This window comes from Heterodontus francisci, chromosome 15 (assembly GCF_036365525.1).
Source record: "Heterodontus francisci isolate sHetFra1 chromosome 15, sHetFra1.hap1, whole genome shotgun sequence".
Taxonomy (NCBI): Eukaryota; Metazoa; Chordata; class Chondrichthyes; order Heterodontiformes; family Heterodontidae; genus Heterodontus; species Heterodontus francisci.
Genome location: NC_090385.1, coordinates 78540408 through 78565424, shown reverse-complemented (window position 1 = coordinate 78565424; position 25017 = coordinate 78540408). Strand labels below are relative to the sequence as shown.

General features: G+C 42.8%; 1 protein-coding gene across 11 annotated transcripts in view; it reads left to right on the top strand.

Annotated features, from left to right (window-relative positions):
- Positions 1 to 25017, top strand: part of elf1 (E74-like ETS transcription factor 1) — a 280446-nt gene that overhangs the window by 135209 nt on the left and 120220 nt on the right. For 6 of the 11 annotated variants that reach the window (XM_068047709.1, XM_068047704.1, XM_068047706.1 and 3 more), the window contains one exon: positions 20620 to 20677. The exons of 1 other annotated variant lie outside the window; for it this stretch is intronic. The gene's annotated coding sequence lies outside the window, so the exon portion shown is untranslated. Of the gene's footprint in view, positions 1 to 19838; positions 19923 to 20619; positions 20678 to 25017 lie in introns of those variants that run through there. 4 more of the 11 variants (XM_068047711.1, XM_068047703.1, XM_068047712.1 and 1 more) reach the window with 3 other exon arrangements.

The following is a 25017-nucleotide window of genomic DNA, read 5'->3' as shown; positions in this document are numbered from 1 at the left end:
TTGCAGATGCATTGAGAGCACAGCCAGGTTATTTGCTTTATTTTAAAACAAAATCTGTACTGTTAGTTAATGTATTAAAATCCCTACATATTACCTGATCATTCAGTCTGATTGCTCAGATGGTAAATTAAACAATAACAGACATACGCCACAGACCGACCAAGGGTCTTTAATGTCTGGTCAATAGTGGGTGAAAGCCAGTTAGACTGCACACTTACTCTGCTGTAACATGTACCCTGTCTTACTTTGATAGCATCCCTATTGTCTAAACCAGTTTGCCCTCCTCTGTGAACAGTGCCCCAGGAAGTATTCTGGTTTAAATTAAAAATTGCAGTTAATTAAATGTTCTCACCGTATAATTGTTACTTATAATTCTGTTGGGAAGCAGTAATAAGCCACTGGCACATGAGTAGTTTGAACCTGCTGATCAGGAGCAGGAAGATGGGTCTTCTCTTCATGTACGTGTCCCCCTCTCTCAATAGCTTGCAGAAATTTACACCAATTGTGCCACCCTCAGCTGTTTTGAGTGAACTCAGTGCAGACAAGGGATCAGAGTTGGATCTTTTTGATTTGTATGGGCCACTATTGCCCGATAAACTGGTTCTGCTGTTTGAGCCATCACAGCAGTGGCTGCTCATGAAGCTTATGCTTCATGAAAAATTCTGTTCTGTTTTTATACATTAATGCACAACCTGGAATATTGTATTAAATTTTCTTTTACTCCACAATTGAAGCAGATGCTCTGAACTGGACGTGTTTCTTGCCATTTGATTGAGAAGGATTGATTATGATGCCACTCCTTTATTTGTATTATAATTAATAGCTCATCTCTGCATCTTTTTCCATTAACTTGCTGTTCCTTAGGGTTTTGTCCTTTTCTCCCAGTCTGTTCCTTCTTCACATCAGTGACATTGTTTATTCCATCATCTAACTCTATCCACTCTCTTGCTGATGATTTCAACCTACATTCATTAACTACCTTTAGGGTGCACAACATCTAGTCTTCTCATAGTGCAATGGCTGAATCATTACACCTAAACCTCTTCCATACCCTTTGATGGGACAGTGAAAATTTGGTTTCTTTCACTTCTTCAAAGACACACTTTCTTATCTCTTAAAGTCAAACCAAGGGCTGCCACCTGTGGTCCATTTTCATCAAACTATGTGAGCCTCACTATCTCCACTGACCTTGAGCGGAACTTTCACATTTCCTCTGTTGCAAAAACTCTGAAAAATGCTGTTTTCTCTTTCTTTACCTCAAGAACACTCAGCCTTTTTTTAATAAATGCCTGACTGCCAAAAACATGAACAGTTCTCCCAGAACCCACTGTGCACGCATGGGCAGGTTACATCCCTCTTGTGCATCTAGCCCCCACTTTTCTCCAGTACACCCTTTGTTGTGTCTCTGCTCTATCCATGTTACTTTGATTAGTGTTCCTCTCAATTTTCTTCTTGTGCCTTCTAAGTTCTGAATGTGCCATCCTTTATGCCGTTTCTCCTCTCTACTACATCCTTACTGTGTTGAATCAAGAGTCATTGCAATCCGCCCTACTCTAACTCATTCTTTCCTCCAACTTCAAAACTGGGACACTGCTAATGAGAGTCATAGAAACTTACAGAAAACATCATTCAGTCCATCGTGCCTGTGTCAGCTCTTTGGAAGAACTATCCACTTAGTCCCACTCCCCCATTCTTTGTCTATCACCTTGCAAATGTTTTGTTCACCCAAACCTCTCTTTCCTTTCTCTGATAATCTTCAAGCTTTTAAAACCAAATTTAATGTCACCTCATCACTATATTATAACTTGCTTCCTCTTTATTAAGACCTTTGTCAGGGTGGTTTCTGACATTTTATGACATTTTTATGGGTTTTCACTTGGTTTCTCAAATAAAATATACTCAGTATCTTCTTTGAGTTCTTGATGAACAGAGAGCGCACATCACTTCAGAAACTATTCAGATTGCTTCCATAGATATAAAAAAAAAACCTGAGTGAAAAACAGAACATGCCAAAATATGGGTGTATCATGAGAATGTTGCAGTGTGAAGTCCATGTCATGGAAGAAATTGATACTTTGAATTTGAGGCTTCTGTGTCTTTTAAAAATACTGAAATAGTAGCTGACTTTGAAACCAGTCCATATCACTTGTTGCTATTCTGACACAAAGAAAATAAAAAGAAACACTTGCATTTATATAGCACTTTTCACAACCACAATGTCCCAAAGTGCTTTACAGCTAATTAAACACTTTTTTGAAGCATAGTCACTGTTGTAATGTTGGAAATGCAGCAGCCAATTCACACACAGCATGCTCCCACAAACAGCAATGAGACTGTTCCGACCAGGTGAGAAAGGTGTCTCGGGGTCCCTCTTCTTAGCCTTCACTGGTCTTACCGTAATAAGATTTAATTTTAAACACATCATGTTTTTAGCTCCCCCTTTGATGAATCTTTTTTCATCACTTTACAATTCTGAGGCAAAGAAACCAGCACAAACAGGTTTTCTTGGGTTTAAAGAAGAAAAGTTGAAATTTATTAAATTTGAACTTAAACTTTAATTTGGTTGGTGCCTAGGGATACATGACATGCCCATGTTAGCATGCATGCATGCGCAATACATACATGCAAATAGAGACAGAAAAGAGCAGAAGAAAAATCAAGTGGAAAAGTTTGAGGCAATATCTGAAGAGTTTTTGCTATGGTTCTTCGAGCTCACTAGATTCCTTGATTGTAGATAGTACTTGCTTTTCGTTGGGGCCTAGTATTGTTCTTAAACCTTGTTCGCTGTAGGAGACTTTTCTTTCTTGGGGTTCAGGTGTCTTCAGTGGTTTCAGAGGCTTGTGAGAAAGAGATGGGAGCAGACAGGACAGATCTTCTCAGTACAGGAGCAAACAGTCTTTCTGAGTTCAAATGTTTGTGCAATTCAGAAAAGTCCAGGTTGCCAAGCAGGTTAGTCATATGACTAACTGGTCTGACCATGTCTTGGCTCTGTGGATTGTATCATCTTAGCAGGGCCTTGATTGTGCTTCCCTGCCTTCAATGTCTGGTGCTCAAAGTCCATTGTGGGTTAAATGGATAACGGAAGTAACCTCCCTTGTCCTTATTGGTATGTAAATGTCTTCCAGCCAAGTGTCTGGCAGCCCTTGTAACAGGGCCTTCACTTCCCAACCACAATTTGAAATTTAATGTCCATGTGGCGAAATTAATATGCCTCATTCTTGGCAGGTGGGGGTTAGCATGATAAGACAATGACCAGATTTTCTGTTTTTTTGATATCTTTTGATTTGATCTAACTTGTTTCCACACAAGTTACCAGGTGGAGGTTTTGCATCTCCAGCTTTGTCTGAGAGTTTGTGCCCATTTCAGAACTTCAACATGCTGCTGAGATGTCCACTCAGTCCACGGTAGGACCTAAGCAGCAGGAAGTTTGTTATCTGCTGGTGGTTGCATTCAGCGTACTAAACAAAACCGTGTATCTTTTTTATTAAACCAATTTCCTGAAGATTGCAGCTGTTTGTTTGTGCTGTCATTCTGGCTTCAAGTCGTTGGATGACCCAAGTTTTAGATGCTTCAGGGATGATTTTAATCACAGGATAGAGAAACTTGGTTAAATGGGCTGCTGGTTTCTGTGAAGATGTCAGTTCCGTTGTATTCCTGGGAGTCTAATTTTAACTTCCCCAACATAAAAATGTTGAGGTGTTTTTTTAGGTGTGGGATTGTGATAATTGTTGGAGCAGTTTGGCCATTTATTTGACAACCAAAGGTTGAGCAGAGTAGAGATGAAAATGGGGAATCATTTCTGAAGAAAAGGGAGCAATTGCATTGACGCATTCTTAACATTTCAAACATTTTGACATTTAAGATGGGAACCTGGTATAAAGCAATGGAACATCGAACCCTGTTGGATACAATAATTCCCCATTGACTTAACTGAGTGTTGGAATACATAACTGACACCGTTGTAAGTTGCGTGTACTTAAGGAAGTGGCCCTAGAAATAATGGATGCATTGGTGGTCATCTTCCAAGATTTTATAGACTCTGGAGCAGCTCCTACAGATTGGAGGGTAGCTAATGTAATCCCGCTATTTAAAAAGGGAGGTAGAGAGAAAACAGGGAATTATAGACTAGTCAGCCTCACGTCGGTAGTGGGGAAAATTCTAGAGTCCATTATCAAAGATTTTATAGCAGAGTACTTGGAGAATAGTGGTAGAATCGGACAGAGTCAGCATGGATTTACGAAAGGGAAATCATGCTTGACAAATCTTCTAGAATTCTTCGAGGATGTAACTAGTAGAGTTGATGAGGGGGAGCCAGTGGATGTGGTTTATTTGGACTTTCAGAAGGCTTTCAACAAAGTCCCACATAAGAGATTAGCGTGTAAAATTAAAGCGCACGGGATTGGGGGTAGTGCATTGGGATGGATAGAAAATTGGTTGGCAGACAGGAGACAAAGAGTAGGGATAAATGGGTCTTTTTCCAAATGGCAGGCAGTGACTAGTGGGGTACCGCAGGGATCGGTGCTAGGAACCCAGCTATTCACAATATATATTAATGATTTAGATGAGGGAACTAAATGTAATATCTCCAAATTTGCAGATGACACAAAACTGGGTGGGAGGGTGAGTTGTGAGGAGGATGCAGAGAGGCTTCAGGGTGATTTGGACAAGTTGAGTGAGTGGGCAAATGCATGGCAGATGCAGTATAGTATGGATAAATGTGAGGTTATCCACTTTGGTAGCAAAAACAGGAAGGCAGATTATTATCTGAATGGCTATAAACTGAGAGAGGGGAATATGCAGTGAGACCTGGGTGTTCTCGTACACCAGTCACTGAAGGTAAGCATGCAGGTGCAACAGGTGGTAAAAAAGGCAAATGGTATGTTGGCCTTCATAGTGAGAGGATTCGAGTACAGGAGCAGGGATGTCTTGCTGCAATTATACAGGGCCTTGGTGAGGCCACACCTGGAATATTGTGTGCAGTTTTGGTCTCCTTATCTGAGGAAAGATGTTCTTGCTATAAAGGGAGTGCAGCGAAGGTTTATCAGACTGATTCCTGGGATGGCGGGTCTGACGAATAAGGAGAGACTGAGTCAGTTAGGATTATATTCGCTGGAGTTCAGAAGAGTGACGGGGGATCTGATAGAAACCTATAAAATTCTAACATGACTTGACAGGGTAGATGCAGGAAGGATGTTCCCGATGGTAGGGGAGTCCAGAACCAGGGGTCGTAGTCTAAGGATACGGGGTAAACCTTTCAGGATTGAGATGAGGAGAAATTACTTCACCCAGAGAGTAGTGAGCCTGTGGAGTTCGCTGCAACAGAGAGCAGTTGAGGCAAAAACATTGTATGTTTTCAAGAAGGAGATCAATATCGCTCTTGAGGCGAAAGGGATCAAAGCATATGGGGGGGAAAGCGGGAACAGGTTACTGAGTTGGATGATCAGCCATGATCATAATGAATAGCGGAGCAGGCTCGAAGGGCTGAATGGCCTACTCCTGCTCCTATTTTTTATGTTTCAATGTGTTATTTGGATGGCTCCATTTAAGAGACACACCCAGTGGGATCCCAAGATCTCTCTTCTATCTGTCCCTCAGCCTGATTAGTCATCTTGAGAAGCTCTTATCTTTCTACAAAGAATCAGAAAATTAATTGAACAGTACAAAACATTCATAAACATTTGTATTGAGAAGTATTAACCAGTATTTCTGCTAGTTGCGTCATTTCAAGTGAATTGTTATGCAAAAGTGAATGCAAACAGCCTGAGTGCGGTGGATGTTCCCATTGGATCTCCAGTGGTTGATACCACATTTACAGGGTAGTTGTTTTTGAGGATGCTTTTCTGGTTCAATGGTACAGGGCACAGGCTTCACTTCATAGGAGACTTACCTGTTAATGGAAACTTTTTATCCAAGACAAATATGTTGGGAGGAAACTGCCATCTGTCAGGAGTGCATTTGTTGTTTTGTATCCGAGTCTCATTCAGGGTTATTTGGAAACAAGTTGAAACCTTTAGCAAATCTGTATACTTTTTCTCTCCTTCCCATTCTTCCCATTTTTGAGCAATATGTATCTGCACTGGTAGATTAGCTGCTCCTCCCTCCCCCTTTCATCGCCTGAGTGGTCACATATCATTGTACCCAGTTCATCATACCCAGGCTGTGCCACCTTCTGTCATGTGCTGGGATAGGGTGATAAGTTAGAAGGGGACTTCACATCCTCTCCCTCTTCCTTTTATCTAAACATTCTTTGTGGTGGGACTTTCTGGAAAAGAGATTTCATGGTTGTTGAAACTTTTCTTTTCAAATAAGTGATACATATTTTAGGGTACTGAGCATTTGTTCCAACCCATTTTGTGAAGCCAGGCAGAATGAGAGGGTAACTGTGTTTACACAGAGCTAGGACTCATTAATAGCAGAATGAGACTGTAATGCCTGTTCAGTCACCACCTTTTACAACTCTCTTGGTTGTATCCACAAAACTTTCCAAAAGCTCGTCATCATCCCTGTACTCTGTTCCTGTCCTAGCACCTCCATTTCTGTCTCGTTTCCTCTTGCCCATTGCATTCTTTTCCTCTTGCCTATACCTGCGGGCGAGAGGTGCTGCAAATATGCAAGTTGCAAATGACCTACCTATTCCTTAATGGCAGTTTTGAAAAATGTAAAACCACTTCCCTGATTTTGTGTCCATTTTAGAAAATTTCAATTGTACATAAGACAAAAATGCACAAGCTCATGCAGAACTGGAGCTTTTGAACATATTTTACTGCTTTACTTGGATAAATAGAGAGAAGATAACTGGATCAGAAATGATGCTCTGTTTATTGCATGGCTAAACTGGCCTCAACTATGCAGTTTGCAGTCATACTTGTCAAGTCTGGTCCTGTCAAGTATGTTATTTGTACATAAAACAGTTTAAATGAGAGTGAGAAGAGAGATGGCTGTGTCGTGGTTATGTTACTGGGCTAATAATCTAAAGGATCTGCCTTTAAATCTCACTGTGAGAATTTGATTTCAATTTTTAAAAATCTAGAAATCAAATACTGGTATCATTAAAAAGTAGCCATGAAGTTTTCAGATTGACATAAACACCCAACAGATTCACTAATGTCCTTTTTAGGGAAGGAAGCCTGCTCTCCTTACCTGGTCTGGCTTATACATGGCTCCAGTCCCCGAATATCATGGTGGTCTCTTGACTGCCATCAGAAGTGGCATTGCAAGTCACTCAGTTGTATAAAACTGCTGTCGCCTTGTGGGAGCGCAGTAGCCAGATGGGTGTGAAGCAGTTCAAGAAAAAGGCCCACCAGCACCGTGGGGCAATAAATGCTGGCCTCGCTGGTGACCACATGCTGATAATTTTTTTAAAAATTGCATCTTTAGCAAGGAAATTTCTTTCCTGTGTGTGTGTATGTAGATAGTTGGCTGGTTTAAAAAAAAACAATGGCTGCCTGACTTGGACATTGTACAGGCTGAAGTAGAAATGTGCCATTATTGTCAAAATTTCTTTATTGGTAGTTTTGGTTGAGATACCATCCCCACTTATTTTTAAATTAAATCTATATACTGGTTAAAGCAGAGCCTTGCGTGCTTCTCGGTTACAGAAGCTACTTCCCATCAGAGAATTGGTAATGAGAAGTGCAAGAAAAAAGAAGACTTGTATTTATATAGTGCTTTTCATAAACTCAGGATGCTCCAAAAAGGTTTATAGCCAATAAAGTACTTTTGAGTGTATTCAGCATTGCAACATAAGAAACTTGGCAGTCAATTTGTGCACAGCAAAGACTCATAAACAGAAATGGGAGACATGACCAGATAATCTGTGGCCTGGATTTTGTTTAGCTCCCGACGTCGGGCTCTGTGGCGGGGGTGGGCTGGAAGATTGCAGCGGCAGTGGCCCACCATGGAGCGCGATGCTGGGATTGCTGGGCCTGATCGTCCTGGCGGCGGCTCCCCCTGCTGCCCGACGACGGGACCCAACTTTAAATATTTAAATAAAGGCAATGAATCAATTTATATACCGTTCACCGCGGTCTTACTGGCTGCCCGGGATCTTCTGTGCTATCGGCGGCACTCATGGGCCTTCGCTTTCCCGTCCAGGGAAAGCTGGTGCCACTGAGGTAGGGAAGGGGTGAACTTAGAATTCTTAGTGTAGTTGTGGGGGGGGGGTGGGGGACTGTGGGGAAATGGGGTCAACTATGTTTTTCTAGTGTGGGGGGTGTTGAAAGGGTGGCCTTTGTGCAGTTGTGGGATTGGGGGGTCAACTCGGCAGTTTGTATTTTGGGGGGGCGTGGAAAGAGGGCAACTATGCAATGTAAGTATTTTTGGGTGGGGGAATGGGACGACAATTTATTTGCGGTGTAGTGGGGGGCACAGTTTACAGGGTTCAACTCTGCACTTTCTGTGGCAGATCTGGCAGCCCTTTAAAACTGGCACCTGTGTCTGTGCAGAGGCAGCTGACGCTATTCACAGCGTCACTGATGCCGCACCCGCCATGTGATTTTTGGGGGGGGGGTGCGAGGGGTGGGGGGAGAAGAACGGCCTGCCCTGTGTATTTTAATGAGCCACTGCACACTAGATCGTGGGGACGATGTGGCTCAGGTGGCGGGCTGCCATTTCTTTTGCCAACCGCCGCTCCCGGAGGCAGGAGAATAAAATTCAGCCCTGTATTTTTGTTCTAGTGCTGTTGGTTGAGGGATAAATATTGGCCTGGACAGCAGGGAGAACTTAGTTCTCTTCTTAGAAATAGGACCATGGGGTCCACCCGAAAGGGTAGATTCGGCGTTGGTTTAGTGTCTTATCCATGCCCCTCTGACAGTGCTGCACTCTCCCAATATTGCAATGGGAGCATTGGCCTGGATTTTGTGCTCAAGGCCAGAATTTTACAGCCCCCAAACGAGCGGGGTTGGGTGGGTGGTGGCGTGAGTACAATTGAATGGGAGGTGGGGGAGGGGCTGTTCTCGAACCCCTCCTGCTGCAATTTTACACAGGGTGGCGGTGAGAAATGGCCTGCCCACCCCAGGCCAATAAAGGCCCTTAAGTGGCCAATTAACTGGCACCTAAGGGCCTTCTCCAGGTGCCACGGGTATCTTGCCCTCAGTGGCTGGACTGCAAAAGCCTCAAGAACCCTGCCTGGTAAATCCAGGTGTTTTCTTGCAGGCTGTGGGGTGGGGGGGGGGCCCTCCTGATCGGGCACCCTCTGCCCCACAAAGGGCCGCCCCCAAAGCCCCCAACACACAACACTTCCCCTGCCCCCCTAATCAATCCCCCTTGCCTCGCTGGCGCCCGGCTCATTTTGATGGCTGGGTGTAGTCCCAGCAGTGGCCACCGCTCCCGATGGCGCTGCTGGGACTAAGAGCTGCCAGCCCGCTGATTGGCCGGCAGCTCCATTAGGTGGGACTCCCTGCCTTCAGGAGGTGGAATTCCCGCCCAAGTCCAATTAAGGGCCTGTGAAGCAAGGTCGCTGCGTGGCTCCCCAGGCCTGGGCTCGACACCGATTTTTCGGCTGGTGGGCAAGGCCTCCCACCCAATGAAAAATTCCAGCCCATGTCTCTGAAGTGGAACAAAAACATCCGACTCAGAGGCTACCACTGAGCCATGCCTGAAACAAGAAGCAGCAGGCATGGCGATGATTTTGCAGTTGACGTCTTTATTAAGTTTTGTGCTTTTACAGCTGTTCCCAGAGGCCTCCCTCTTTACTCAGGAGCAAACTATTGAAGCCCTCTGTACGAGCCCTTCTGTTCCTGTTGAATCTCCTGGTAATCCTACTGCACCTTCTCCTGTATTTCCATTTTCCCAGCTGCTGGTGGTGGTGGTTGTTCACCTGACTGATTTGCTTCAACTCCTGTGCCCCTTTTTCAGTTTCACCATCATGTACTGTAAATAAAATTGTAGAATATTTTGCTATTATTTCAACCCCTCCTCCCCACTCCACCCCACCCCCCACCCCCCAATAAACTGCAACATGCTCAATTCTGCCTTAGCATAGAGCCAAAGCTCAGTTTGAACCAATGGAAAAATGGTAGAGGTGAGCTTTAGAAAATGATTTCTTTACTATGGTTACTTTGCGGATGTAACTATGCATGGTCTTACTGGTGTTACCGATTTGCTTAACCTGAGACTATTGCGCCTACAGTTCAGCTAACTTAAAGAAAGAAACACATGCATCTATGTAGCATCTTTCATGATCTCAGCATGTCCCAAAGCACTCTACAGCCACTGAAGTACCTTTTTTTAATGTAGTCATTGGTTGCAGCATTTCCTACATTCCAACAATTTGCACACCGCAAGCTCCCACAAACAGCAATAAGATAATAACCAGGAAATCTGTTTTTGAGTGAAGCTGGCTGAGGGATAAATGTTGGCCAGGTCACTAGGGAGAACTCCTCTGCTTCTCTTCGAAATAGTGTTGTGGGAACTTTTTATGTCCACCTGAAGGGCAGGCTGGGCCTTGTTTTAACTTCTCATCTGATAGCCAGTATGTCAACCTAGAAGTGCAACCTTCAAAAAAGGAACTTTTATCTGAAGGTTGTGGAATGTTTGAAAGAATTCTTTAAAAAATATCCTGTTGTGTAACCTGTATTAGGTATGCAAGTTCATTGACATCTCTATCTTTTGATTGTCCACTAATGGTGTTTTGTATGTCAGACAATTACGATTTGGCAGACTTGTACAGCAAGGAAAAATGAGGGAGGTGGGGTAAGCTCATAAATGGAGCAGATGCTTAATGGGAATAGCTATTATCAATTACTTTTCTGACTCATTGATACTTGTGTTTAAATGCACCTCGTCATTCAAAATGTCCTTGGCTCACATTGGGGCTGTAAACTCCAATGCAGAAGCAGGTCTACGAGGTAGACAGGCAGAGAATTCTGATTCTGAGCACGTTTTGAATTGAGGAAAATATCAAACTCTTGACTTTGAGCGGGAAAGCCTTTTTACGATAGAAAGTTGATCTGAATTTACAGCTGTAATGCACATGGGGTCAAAGTCCACCTGGGCCAACATGCACAAAATAGCATATTGATTAGAGAGCGAGAATTAATTTGGTGAATCATTACAAAGAAATTGCATTCTTTTCCTCTGTCAGTGCAGACTAACTGGAGTGAAGGATATAAAAAAGGCTCTCTTCATGTGTGGGCTGAAGGCTCTTCAATTTTAGTCAGGAAAGCTATAGAGATAGGAAAGGAATTGACATTATCTTTATGGAGACGGCCATCACTTTGTGAGATATGTACCTTTTCTGCTGAGGGAAATCACTGGATACTTTACTCTTAATACTTTGTAAGCTGATCCATTCTTCAATCATTTTCCACTCACACAAAATAATAACTTTCAAGGTAGTGAATAGAAAACTTTATTGCAGTTTTACGATCTTTTAATTCAAGGTAGCTTAATTCAAATTATTTGTTGGCTTGAATTTTTACAAACAAAAAAAACTTGGCTGTCTTAATTAAGTTGCTTACTTTGAATTACTAGATGATGTGATTTTTCCTTCAGTCAAAAAAAATTATTGTAGTTCAGTAGGAATTCACTGCCTAAGCAGATACCTGGTCAATCAGCAGACAACTGGCCTCATGGCTTGACAACCACTTGTCTGTGGTTGCTATTTGACTAGCTGTTCATCCAGCTCCAGGCAGCAGGAAACTCTGAAATTAAGCAGAGCAACAAATTCTTTGAAAGACTGATTTATAGGTCCATGGCATTAGTGCCAAGCTCATTGCTGTTGTATGTTTGGATATGCACAATTAACCTCCGAGTTTTGAAATCCGTGATAAAAGGCAAACTACAGTTTACATTTCAGAAATTGTGTGCATTGTTCACTGGTTCAGTTTGAAAATTATATTTTAATTCATTTTTTGGTTAGTTCTGGCTGCCCTGTGTATACGTTATCAGCTGTGGCTCATCTGTAGCACTCTTAAGTCCCAGCCCAGAGACTAGAGCACAAAATCTAGGCTGACACTCCAGTGCAGTACTGAGGGAGTGCTGCACTGTTGAAGTTTGGATGAGATGTTTAAACCTAGGCCCCAACTGCGCTCTCAGGTGGATGTAAAAGATCCCGTAGCATAAAGGCCTGCTCAGGTCGGGAAAAAGAACCTGACCCAAACCCGACCAATCCACAGCGGACCCGAGCCCGACACATGTCGTCGGGTTCGTGTCGGGTAACAGGCCTTTACTGTAGCACTATTTTGAAGATTCTAAAATGGCTTCACTTAGGAACATAGGAAAAGGAATGGACCATTTAGTCCCTTGAACCTGTTCCACCATTCAATGAGATCATGGCTGATCTGTGACCCAATTCCATCTACTTGCCTTAGCCCCATATCCATAATACCTTTCATTAACAAAAAATCTATCATAATCTCAGATTTGAAATTAAAGATTGATCCAACATCAGTTGCCATTTGTGGATGAGAGTTCCATGCTTCTAGCACTCATTGTGTGGAGAAGTGTTCTCTAACTTTACTCCTTAAAGGTCTGGCTCCAATGCGCCCTAGTCTTAGGCTCCCCAATCAGTGGAAATAGTTTCTCTCCATCTACTCTATCAGCTCCCCTTAATATCTTGAAAACGTTGACCTTTTAAATTTCAGGGAATACAACCCTAATTTGTATAATGTCACCTCTTAACTTAACCATATAGCGCCTTTCACAACCACCAGATGTCTCAAAGCACTTTACAGCCAATGAAGTACTCTTCAAGTATAGTCACTGTTGTAATATAGGAAACACAACAGCCAATTTGTACACCGAAAACACCCAGAAACAGCAATGTGATGATGAACAAATAATCCTTTTTTTGAGATGTTGATTGAGGGATAAATATTGGCCAGGACACTGGGGATAGCTGCCCTGTTCTTCTTCAAAATAGTGCCATTGGATATTTTACATCCACCTGAGCAGGCAGATGGAGCCTTGGTTTAATGTTTCAGCCACAAGACGGCACCTCCAACAGTAAAGCACTCTGTCAGTACTGCACTGGAGTGTTGGTGTAGATTTTTGTGCTCAGTTCCTGGAGTGAGACTTGAACCCTGAACCTTGTGACTCAGGTACAAGTGCTACCAACTGAGCCACCGCTGACGCTTAGGAGCTCGGGTCTCAATCTGGTAAATCTACGTTGCACTCCCTCCAGGGCAAATATATCCTTCCTCGGGTGTGGTGCCCAGAACTGCTCACAGTACTCTAACCAGAGCATTGTACAACTGTAGCATAACTTCTATCCCCTTATATTTGTGTCCTCCAGACATAAAGGCCAGCATTCCATTAGCATTTTTAATTATTTTCTGTATCTGTCCATGACATTTTAAATGATCTATGTATATGGACCCCCAGTCTCTGGACTTCAACTATTTCTAACTTTTCCCCATTTAGAAAGTGCCCTGTTCTATTTATTTTAGATCCAAAGTGGAAGACCTCATATTTATTTCCATTGAAATCCATTTGCCAGTTTTGCCCATTTGCTTAACCTATTAATATCTCTGTAATCGTGTGCTTCCATTTACATTGCTTACAATGTCATCTATGTTTGTATCATCAGCAAACTTGTATATGTGGCTTTCTATCCCAGCAGATAACTTACAACATTGCGAGGGAGATAGTCTGAATATTAATTAACAAATTGTTTGAGGGTAGAAATTCCACTTGAGTAAACATTGGTTCAACCATAGTTGGAGTATTGCGTGCAGTTCTGGTCACCAAATTACAGAAAGGACATAATTGCTCTGGAGAGAGTGCAGAGGAGATTTACAAGAATGTTGCCAGGACTCGAAAGTTGCAGCTATGAGGAAAGATTGGATCGGCTAGGGTTGTTCTCCTTAGAACAGAGGAGGCTGAGGGGTGACTTAATAGAGGTGTACAAAATTATGAGGGGCCTAGATAGAGTAGACAGAAAGGACCTGTTTCCTCTAGCAGAGGTCAATTACCAGGGGGCACAGATTTAAGGTGATTGGTAGCAGGATTAGAGGAGACATGAGGAAAAACCTTTTCACCCAGAAGATGCTGAGTGTCTGGAATCCACTGCCAGGAATGGTGGTGGAGGCAGAAACCTTCAATTCTTTTAAAAGGTACCTGGACATGCACCTGAAGTGTTGGAACCAGCAAGGCTATGGACCAAGTGCTGGAAAGTGGGATTAGATTGGGCAGCTATTTTTTTTTCAGCTGGTATGTAAACGATGGGCTGAATGGCCTCCTTCTGTGCTGTAATTTTTCTATTGTTTCATGGTTCTAGTACAAGTGTTTAAAACTACATTTATATATAGATGTTGAACTTCCCTTTAATTCAGGTTAATGCCTATGTAAAAATAGGGTGCAGGAATGTATCGAGGGCACTAAGTATTCATAAGTGAGCCGTGAAGATTAAAAGTTCTACGTTTTCACTTTTTTAAACAAATGGGAATGGAAGTGAAATACGCAGGCCAAATGAAAGGGTCGTGCTCTGGTGAAATGGATGACTTGAGTTCTGGTGTGTTATTTGTTCAATTTATTAAAGTGAATGAACGGCATTCAAATATTACTGGCAATGGCCTGGACCTGTTGTTACAATATCAGCCTTGAACATAAACACCATTCTGTGATGATGCAACTGTTTACAGCTGTTCTGAGCTAACAGCACAATTAAGCGTCACCTCTGTAAAGAACATCTGCAAGCTGGGACATAATAGAACCAATTGCAAATTCAGTTTTAAAAAAAGGCACACATACCTTTTTATGAAGAGCAAATTCATCACTGCCATTGAAAACAATGTTTATTTGAACTGTACTTGAATAGTGAGGATATGATAAACGCCTTACACATTGTCCTCCTTCGAACAGTTGTTAAGGAGAGTCTTGATAGAGCTTTTCAAAATTATGAAGGATTTTCAAGTATAAAGAAGGAGAAACTGTTTTCACTGGCAGAGGGCTGGTAACTAACAGTTGTAAGATAATTGGCAAAAGAACCAGAGACGAGATGAGGGGAATTGGATATATACTTGAAAAGGAAAAGATTTCAGGGCTATGGGGGAAAAAGCAGGGGTGTGTAAAGTCCTGCTACCCAACACTAACCCGAAAGGACCCGACGAAATGTGTCGGGTTCGGGTCAGGTCGCTCTTCTGGGTCGGGCTTTCGGAGTCTGGTCGGGCCGGGTCCGGGTTGGACACACAGCAAGAAGTGTTAAAAGTAGAAAACCTACCTGAGCTGGGAGTCCGGGACGTCAAGGAGGGAAACTCTGAGTCTGCGCCGTGAGCGAGTGAGCGTCTCTATGATGTCATCATGCTCATGCTGCAGCTTCCTGCAGATTGGGAGTCGCAAGGTAGGTCAAGGGAACATTCCGGTGGTCGGGTCGGGTTCAGGAAAACTCACGTCCACTATGGTTCTGTTGGGTTCGGGTTGGGTTTTTTTTCGTGATCTGAGCAGGCCTTTAGGGAGTGGGACTAATTGGGAAGCTCTTTTAAAGAGCTGACATGGGCATGATGGGTCTGTGCTGTTTGATACTAAGAGGCTGCCTCCAGTGCAAATGATCCTACATTACATTAGGACTGATTGTGTGCCTGGGAGCACAATCAGCCCCAACTCATTGTAAGATCACTTGCACTGCAGAGTGGACTGAGAAACTGGCAGAGGCAGAGTGTAATTCTTTTGCATGCAGAGTTGCTCAAAGATGATATTCCTCCTGCCTCCACAATTCCGCCTACAGATCTATGATATTGAGGGAAGACATGTGTATTGCCTAGCAATGATAGCACCCCGTTGCGACCTGGGGAGGCAGGCTGAAAGCCAGACCCCACCAGTGGCATGTGCCACCCATGGTGGCCATTACTCTTAGAGCTGCTTTTGCCCTTTGAGGCAGGGAACAAAAACCATTTTGTTATTTGATGTTCTCTGCGGTCAGAAGGATTTTTGCTGTCCTGCTTAAAATGCAGGTCTATATTACAAATGGATTATAGCTGCCAGCGAGTGTGTTGTGAGGCCAGAGTCAGTATTGATCAAGACCCGAGGATGGCAGTACTGTGTCAGTCATACTTCTGTGGATAGATTACTCATTATCTCTGTGTGATAATGTTGTGACAATGTAACTTAGTTTTGAGAATTTTCAGTTTTATGGATATGTAGAGCATGCAAATAGTTTTCAGTGCTAAAAACATTGGCTGGAATTTCTGATTGTTGCTTAACTCTGGCAAAAATCCATTTCATATAAATGGTTTACTCCAAAGTTATAATATCAACTGGAAAATCCAGGCTATGGAGTCGAGCAAGAGCAATCTACTGATGATCCTCAGCCCCTGGTTACAATAATGTGCCCAAAGCCTGTAACCTGCATGTGCTCTCCACTCTGCCAACTCTATGTGCTCCACCTTCAGCTATCTGTATCATCCCACCACCCATCCCCCCCCCTCCACCCTCTTCTGAACTCTCTCCCTAAACTCCTCACTTTTCTCCATTTGTTCCCTTCATCCAAAGCTATCTCAAGAACCAGCTCTTTGATCTAGCTTTTGGTCACCTCTTCTATCCTTTCTCCTACCGCTGCTTGGTGTCTTAGCTATTTTTGCCTCTGGGACGTTTAATTATGTTTATGGTGCCATAAAAGTGTATTTTGTTATTGTTGTTCTTGTATAGACTTTAAATCAGTGACGGCTTGGAAGGGATTAAGCAGCTCTGTCCTAACTTGAAATTATCTTAAATCTGTTCATGTGCTTAATTGCAATACGTTTAATCATCAGTGATTCAGATGTTATGAGTCTGGCTTCCTTCTATCCATTTTAATTAGCCTCCTTCTCAGTACTAAGTACATTTTTATCGTTTGAGCACAACCTGTCTTTTTGAGTTGAAGCGTCATTATTGATTGGAATGCGGTGTCTTGCAAGATGCTTTACATTTCTCAACATGCCTGTTGTGATATCAAGAGCAGTGCCAGAAAATAGTTTTCACATTACTTGGCATAGGAGTTTTTTAAACTTGGATACATTTTCATTGAGTTTAAACAGTATTCAGAGAAAAATTAGCTTCAAAACGAATAAAATCACAGCTATGGACAGGAAGGCCCATCTATTGGATTAGGAAGAGCTACAGAAGATTAGATGCATCAAGAAAACAGATGAGGAATTGGTGACAGATTGGTGTGAAAGTATAAATGGACTTATATTGCTTGCAAACTAGTGAGTTGCAGTGGAGCTATATTCCATAATGGAGGCCATTCCATGGTAGACAAGTTCCTGAATCCCTAAGTTACTATACATTGCTGCTTGTTCTCTCTCTCCCCATCCAAGTGCCAACCTTAGTCCTCTCCAGCAAGACTATTGTCCTGAGTGCCCATCCATGCAGGTGAGAGAGAGGGGCTGAAAGTGCTCTCTCCATCCATGGCCTGTCCTTCGTTTGCTCGCACGCTCTCTCTCCCCCTCATCCTCCCCACCAAATGGCAGAGTTAGGCTTGACCGACACAGGGCAGTCGAATCCAAACTTGGTCAACTTCAGGCCATAAGTATAAGATAGCCGCTAATAAATCCAATAGAGAAACTTCTTTACCCAGAAATGGTTAGTATATGGAACTGGCTATTATAAGGAGTAGTTGAGTTGAATGGAATAGATGCATTGAAGGGGAGCACATGAGGGAGAAAGGAGTAGTAGGTTACGTTGAAGAGGGGTGGGAGGTGGGTCAAGTGGAGCATAAACACCAGCATGGACCAGCTGGGCTGAATGACTTGTTTCTGTGCTGTACATTCTATATATTAGGCAGGTTGGAGACCAAGCTGGGAATTGGGGAATGTTGACTTGGTACTGTAGGTGCATATGCTAAACTTGGCGAGCCTTGATGTGTTCCTAACCCATGAGTGTTTGAACTGACAATCGGGTCCTCAAGCTCGGAGTCTCAATTCCATTTGCTATCCTCCTTCACTGGATGGTCCAATTTGAATCGCATGCCTTGGAGGTTTAGAAAGAGCTGTTCATGTAGCATTGTTGTCTCATTGGTGCATAAATCCTAAATTTGATCACTACCGCCAATAACCGTTTGCATTTATATAGCACCTTTAACATAGCAAAACGTCCCAAGACTTCACAGGAGCATAATCAGACAAAAATTGACACCAAGCCAAAGGAGGAGACATTAGGCCAAGTGCTGGAAAGCTTGTCCAAAGATGTAAATTTTAAGGAGGGTGTCCAGGGAGGACATGTTTCTACCAGCAGTTTGAGATCACTGCAAATTACTGGAAACATGGGTTCAAACTTTTATAGGTGGCTCCCAAGGCTCCAGTTCATGAAGCCTACAGACAAAAGTCTTGGTTATCCCTGCACTATAGGCTTCATTGTAAATATTTTCCTCTTGAATGATAAGACAAAATAATAACTCAATGGAGAAATGCACCATGTATTGTTCACCATATTTGTGCCCTGAAGATTCATGTTTAAGGCTGTCTTCGTATTGGCTTGGTTTTAATTTGAATTCTGCTGTATGGTGTTTGAGTCACTCTCAGTATTTACATTGCTAAGTCCGGCTCCTCTTTCCTAGCAGGCGCAAAAATGTAATGGATAAAGGAACAAAAGAACTTGCAGTAGGTAGCACCTTTCATCGCTACAGGACATCCCGAAGTGCTTTACAGCCAATTAAGTATTTTGAAGGGTAAAGTCACTGTTGTAATGTCAGCAATATGGCAGCCAATATGCACAGGAGGTCCCACAGGCAGCATTGAAATAAATGGCCAGATAATCTGTTTTTTTAGATGTTGGTTGAGTGATGAAAATTGCATAGGAACCTGGGAAGAACTATGCCTGCTTTACAAAATTGTACATTGGGATCTTTTATGTCCACCTGAGAGGGGGCTTCATTTAATGTCTGATGCAAAACACACTTCCAACAGGGCACCACTCCCTCTATACTGCATTAGAGTGTCAACCTAGAATATGTACTTGAATTTCTGGAGGGGGGCCTAAACCCACAACCTTCTGACTGAGACATGAGTGCTACCACTGATTCAAGGCCTTATAGTGGATCAATCTTCTGTGTTGAAAAGATAGTAATTGGCGGTAAAGACTGGCTCGGACATAAAATTAAAACCCGACCCGGGCCCAACTCGACCACAGCCAACCTGAACCCGACCCGACAGGAATCTTCTTCATCTGTTCTGGCAGAAGCTATTCCTGCCACTGGAGTTGTGGGGAATCATGGGTAAGCCTGATCCCGTGACTTCCCGGAAGCAGTGTCCAGCCCGACCTTACCCGAGTCCAAATGATGGACTCGGAATTTCGACCCGACCCAACCCTGACGCATGTAGTCGGGTCTAGTCGGATTCGAGTCGGGTAGCCAGGCTTTAATTGGCGCGACAGCACTGTTTCGGAGGTTAACTGACAAGCTGTATGTTTCCAGTGAAAAATAGGTTAACGTTTTAACGGAATTGTCTCATCTCAGTCTTTCTCTTTCAGATGCTGACTGCTCTTCTGTATTTCCAGCATTTTCAGTTTTTATTTCAAATTCCCAATGTTTGCTATCTTCATTTATCCCATGTTAGCACGTTTTACACTGCGAGACTGCATTTGTGTATTAAAAGGGGCCTATTCTTCTACTGAGCCACCATATAATGCTAGATGTTTTGAAGAGAAGCACATGCGCCATTATTGGCATCCTTTGGCTATTCAGACTTTTTTTTTTTAAAAAGTTCTCCTGTATGTTAAGAAAGAGCACTGAATTAGATTAACAGCAGAAAGGTCGCACATCTGACCTGTTATCGTTGAGACTCATTCTGGGGAAGGAGTGGGTGGGGCCCGGGTGCGCTGCTGAGAGAAGATTGCCAGAGGCTCAAAGAGGGGTGGGGCATCTGAGTCTCTGAACTGCTTTGAACTGTGTTGTCAGTCATCTACAGCCAAGCAATACTGCTCCCGGTCTAGTGGACCAGTGTTCAAGCCAGGGGCTTAACCTCACTGCTAGACTGTTGCACATATGGCTATTCAATTCCATGACACAGGTCAGTGGTCACGCCTGGTGCAAGATGGCTGACTGTCGGGTATTATTCTTAATTCTTACTGTCCTGCAATTGGGATTTCCATATTTGTTAATGCAATTTTTCCAAGACTTTTCTGTGGCGTGGTCTCACTTATGCCTCCATATATTGATTTCTTTTGTGTGCTTGCTCATTCCCTCTCCCCTATGCGCATGCGTTTTTTATTTTTGTATTGGCTATCTTGCTGCGTGTGTGTCTCTCTCTCTCTCTCTCTCTCTCTCCCCTCTCTCTCTTTCTCTCTTCCCCTGCCCCTCCCCTCATACAGTTATGTCAGTAAGACGGGGCCTAATGTAATGACCATGTAAGTGGATGTTAAGCCATATCCTGCATCATTTTGATTGTTGTAATGCATGTGCTCAGCCCCTTTGTTAAATCTATTTTCAAAAAGGTCAAACAATCCCTTGCTATAAAACGTTTTTTCTAATTTTTTTTAACGTTCACGTGGTTTGAATTTCCAGCAATTTTAGTCTAATCTAAAGAGGCATCTACATGGAGCTCGTTTGTAAGGCTTTCAAAGAATTTAGTTAATTATTTTATGTTGTTTTGATGGTGTGGGCTTGATAGAGGGGTAGCAGTAAGAGCCCAAATAAAGTGATCTAGTGTCCAATGTCATGTGATCGTTAAGCATCTTGGTGACTAGTGTGACTTTTTTCCTTCACAGGAAAACATATTCAACCACAGAGCAGAATAAATCAACCGAGAGGATGGTAAGAGACATAGTGAGTACACAAATAGAAGCACTCGTCAGAAACTTTCCCATCAAGTTTTCAATTTGCATTTATGATTTTGCCTTTTGCAGTACTTGTTTCATGTCAGAAAAACTGTCTACTGATATTGCTATGAGACTGAGGCACATACTATCCAATAATTCAATCAGTAAACCAGGGAGATCCAGATTTGATGTCAAGTCAGGATGCAAAAGAAAGGCTTGCATTTATATAGCAGCTTTCACAACCTTAGGACATCCCAAATCACTTTACAGCCAATGAGGTACTTTTGAAGTATAGTCACTGTTGTATAAAATGAGGCAGCTAATTTGCACACAGCAAGCTCCCACAGATAGCAATGTGATAATGACCAGATTATCTTTTGTGATATTAATTCTGGGTACTGCCTGTGTGGAGTTTGCAAGTTCTCCCTGTGACAGCGTGGGTTTCCGCCGAGTGCTCCAGTTTCCTCCCACAGCCAAAGACTTGCAGGTTGATAGGTAAATTGGCCATTGTAAATTGCTCTAGTGTAGGTAGGTGGTAGGAGAATTGTGGGGATGTGGTAGGGAATATAGGATTAATGTAGGATTAGTATAAATGGGTGGTTGATGGTCGGCACAGTCTCGGTGTGCCGAAGGGCCTGTTTCAGTGCTGTATTTCTAAATAAAAAATAAATAAATAATTGTGGGTTAAATATTGGCTAGGACATCAGGGATAACTCTCCCATTCTTCTTTGAAATCTTTTTAAGTCCACCTGAGAGAGCAGACAAGGCCTCGGTTTATCCGAAAGGGAACTTCAGACAGTGCAGCACACCCTCAGTACCGCATTAGTGTGTCAGCCTAGGTTTTGTGCTCAAAAGTCTCAGGAGTGGGCCTTGAACCCACAAAGTTCTGACTCAGGCAAGTGTGCTACCAACTAATCCACAGCTCCAGTAGGAACTCTTGTGGCTTCAGTGGCCCTAAGCCTACATAGGGGAAGGCTTCTATGTTCCTATCTCTTGATCCTGATTCAGTGCATGGGTGTCAGCATCCTTCAAGGGGAGGATTGGGTTCACTGCATGATGCCCTGCACAGTTGAACAGTCCTGACAAACATCAATAATTACTTTGTGGAGTTGGGGGGGGGGGGGGTGGGGGTGCGGTGGTGGCAGTGGAATGGGCAGGTATCAGAGGTGATTAACACCCTTAGAATTCGTATTGCAATGTCTGAATATAGGGTCCAAGGGGGAGGGGAATGCAAACAAAGATTAAGTGTCTGACTTCTTCATAAACTTGGCGTCATCTTTGCAACTATCACAGGTAATAGGATAGCAATATGCTGCCTTGTCATGAGATCTTGAACACTTTTCTCAAAGGTAGGTGAGCTGGCTGTCGGGGATGGTTTATGCAGGGGCAGATTTGTTTCACCGTAATATAAACTTCAACAGTCTTGTGTTTGTGTTGGATTTGTCCTGAGTATTAGAATTCAGGTTTGGTTACGATTTTGCTGTGAACTTGGGTGGCAAATTAAAGCAGTGGAGTAGGGCCAGTAGGTCTTTTGCCCCGCCTAAGTGGATGAAAAAGTTTCTGAACCACTGCTCTAAAGGCAGCCACGTTATTAGATTTCAGTTACTGATTAGAACAGTGCGCACTACTGTGAAAAGGGGCATCAGTCTGTCAACCATCATCAGATATTTAACGTTACAGATGCTTCTAAAAATGTCAGTGGTGTAATAACTCAGGAACCATTCATTTCCTGCCCCGGTTCTCCTTCCCTCTCTTGAAGGTTTTAACTCATGTAGGAGACATCACCCAGATGGCCATTCTTCATGTGCCAGCCTTCACACTGATTTGCTCACTAGCTATTCAAACGTAGGCAGCACTTCAGATTAGTTTGCTCCTCACACACACTGACACACACACACTTTCCAGCAGAGGCAGCAATTCAACTGCAGAAACGTTTTTTTTCTTCTCTACTAGCTCCATAGCCTGCGAACAATTATAGTACTTAACATTAACTAACTCACCACAGGTATTGAACATGAGACTGTTTGCTCTGCATGATGCAATACCAACACCATTGAGTTAATTTTTCCGACTTTACACCATGGGCTGGGAGCCTTTCCCAGCAGAAGCAGATAATGGAATCTGGGCCTTGTGTTTGACCAATGGTTAGAAAACCACCCAGTTTCCAACAGTACATTCCTGTTGGGTAGCTAGCCTAGACAGGAGCACAAAGCTGAAAATAATCCTTCATTGATGCATATACCACCTGAACAGCCAGCAGGCTATCTAAATGTTTTCAAATCTTTCCCTTGTCTTATAAGTTCTTTCCTGAGTTAGCCATTTTTGTTTTACTGAGTTTTCATTGCCTGTACCATGAACTGAAACAAACCTAATGCTGTTCAGATGCAAGGATCTTGTATTAATATTTCACAAATAATTTTACATAAAGTTATCCCCTGCTTTGCCTCTCCCTTTTCTCCATGTCCTCACTCCTTCTACACCTTTGATATTTGAACTTTTTACATGATTTCTAAAGCTTTTTTTCTAAATGTATTTTTATTCACCAGTCTTCCAAGGTTCGAATCACCTTGTCAAGACATGGGTTCCAATTGGCTGGTAACGGATTCGAAAAGATGCTTTTGGGCTAATTGAAGTTCAGGGCCATGAAATGATTGACCTATTTAAGTTGAAATGACTGGGTCAATTTTTTTTATGCCTTTTTTGCGATGTTCAGTTCTCATAGCTGTGATACTTTGTGACTGAACCATTCAAGAGGTGATTCTGGAAGATTGCTCAGAGGTCTTAGTGTGGTGGCCACTTCCCCTTTTTTATATTGCACAGCTTTGAAACAATAGTGACAGCTGTGCATTTGTTTTACAGTGATGATGAAATGTCGCGCTTCTCCTTTCACTGGCCAGCATGAGTAGGGCAAACCACTCATGGTGGCAACCTCCTTCTCAGCCAGCAGTGTTTGTACTGTAGCCAGAGGAAGAAGAAAATATGCAGGGCTACGGGGATGGAGCAGGGGAAAGTGGGACTAATAAGGCCAGCTTTTTCAAAGAGCCAGTACAGACATGGGCCAAATGACCTACTTCTAAGCGATTCTGATTCAGTGAAGCCAACTTTCAAGATGGGCCTTTCCGAAGCCAAATCTCCTCCTCCTCTGCATTGATGAAAGAGGAAGTGGGGCTGCAGCCCTGAACAAGGCAGCATCAGTCATATCACTAAATGAGGATAAAAGTGTGCAAACATTTTTAAGGGTCACTGGGTGTGGAAATATGATCTCCTCAAATTGGGAAATTTAATTAAAATGTACTTTTTAAAAACCTCTTGCAAATAGATATTAACTTAAGCATTTTTTAAGTTCTGTTTAAAATTAAATTCTGTTTCTTTGTTAAGGCAAGGTCATGCCTGACTAACATGATTGAATTTTTTGAGAAATTTTCGAGGAGGGTCGATGAGGGTAGTGTATTTGATGTAGTTTATGTGGATTTTAGCAAGGCTTTTAATAAGATCACACATGGCAGATTGATCACAAAAGTAAAAGCCCATGTGATCCAAGGCAAAGTGGCAAGTTGGATCTAAAATTGGCTCAGAGGCAGGAAGCAAAGGGTACTGGTCGATGAGTGTTCTTGTGACTGGAAGGGTTTTTCTGGTGGGTTCCTCAGGACTCAGTACTAGGTCCCTTGCTTTTTGTGGTATCTATTGATGATTTGAATACAGGGGGTATGACTAAGAAGTTTGCAGATGATACAAAATTTGTCCGTGTGGTTGATAATGAAGAAGAAAGCTGTAGACTGCAGGAAGATATCAATGACGAGTTAGGTGTTCGGCACAGTGGCAAATGGACTTCAATCTGGAGAATTGTGAGGCAATGCATTTGGGGAAAGTTAACAAGACAAGGGAATACACAATAAATGATAGGATACTGTGAAATGTAGAGGCACTGCGGGACCTTGGAGTGCATGTCCATAGATCCCAGAGGGTGGCTGAACAGGTAGATAAGGTGGTCAAGAAGGCATACGGGATACCTGCATTTATTAGTCAAGGCATAGAATATAAGAGCAGGGAGGATATGCTGGAACTGCATAAAATACTGGTTAGGCCACAGCTGGAGTATTGCATTCAGTTCTAGTCACCGCAGTATGGGAAAGATGCAATTGTACTAAAGAGGGTACAGAGGAGATGTACGAGGATGTTGCCTGGACTGGAGAATTTTAGTTATGAGGAAAGACTGGATAGGCTAGGGTTGTTTTCTTTGGAACAGAGGAGGCTGAAGGAAGACTTAGTTGAAGTGTATAAAATTATGAGGGGTCTAGATAGAATGGATAGGAAGTAAAGACCTGCTACCTGACCTGAACCCGATGG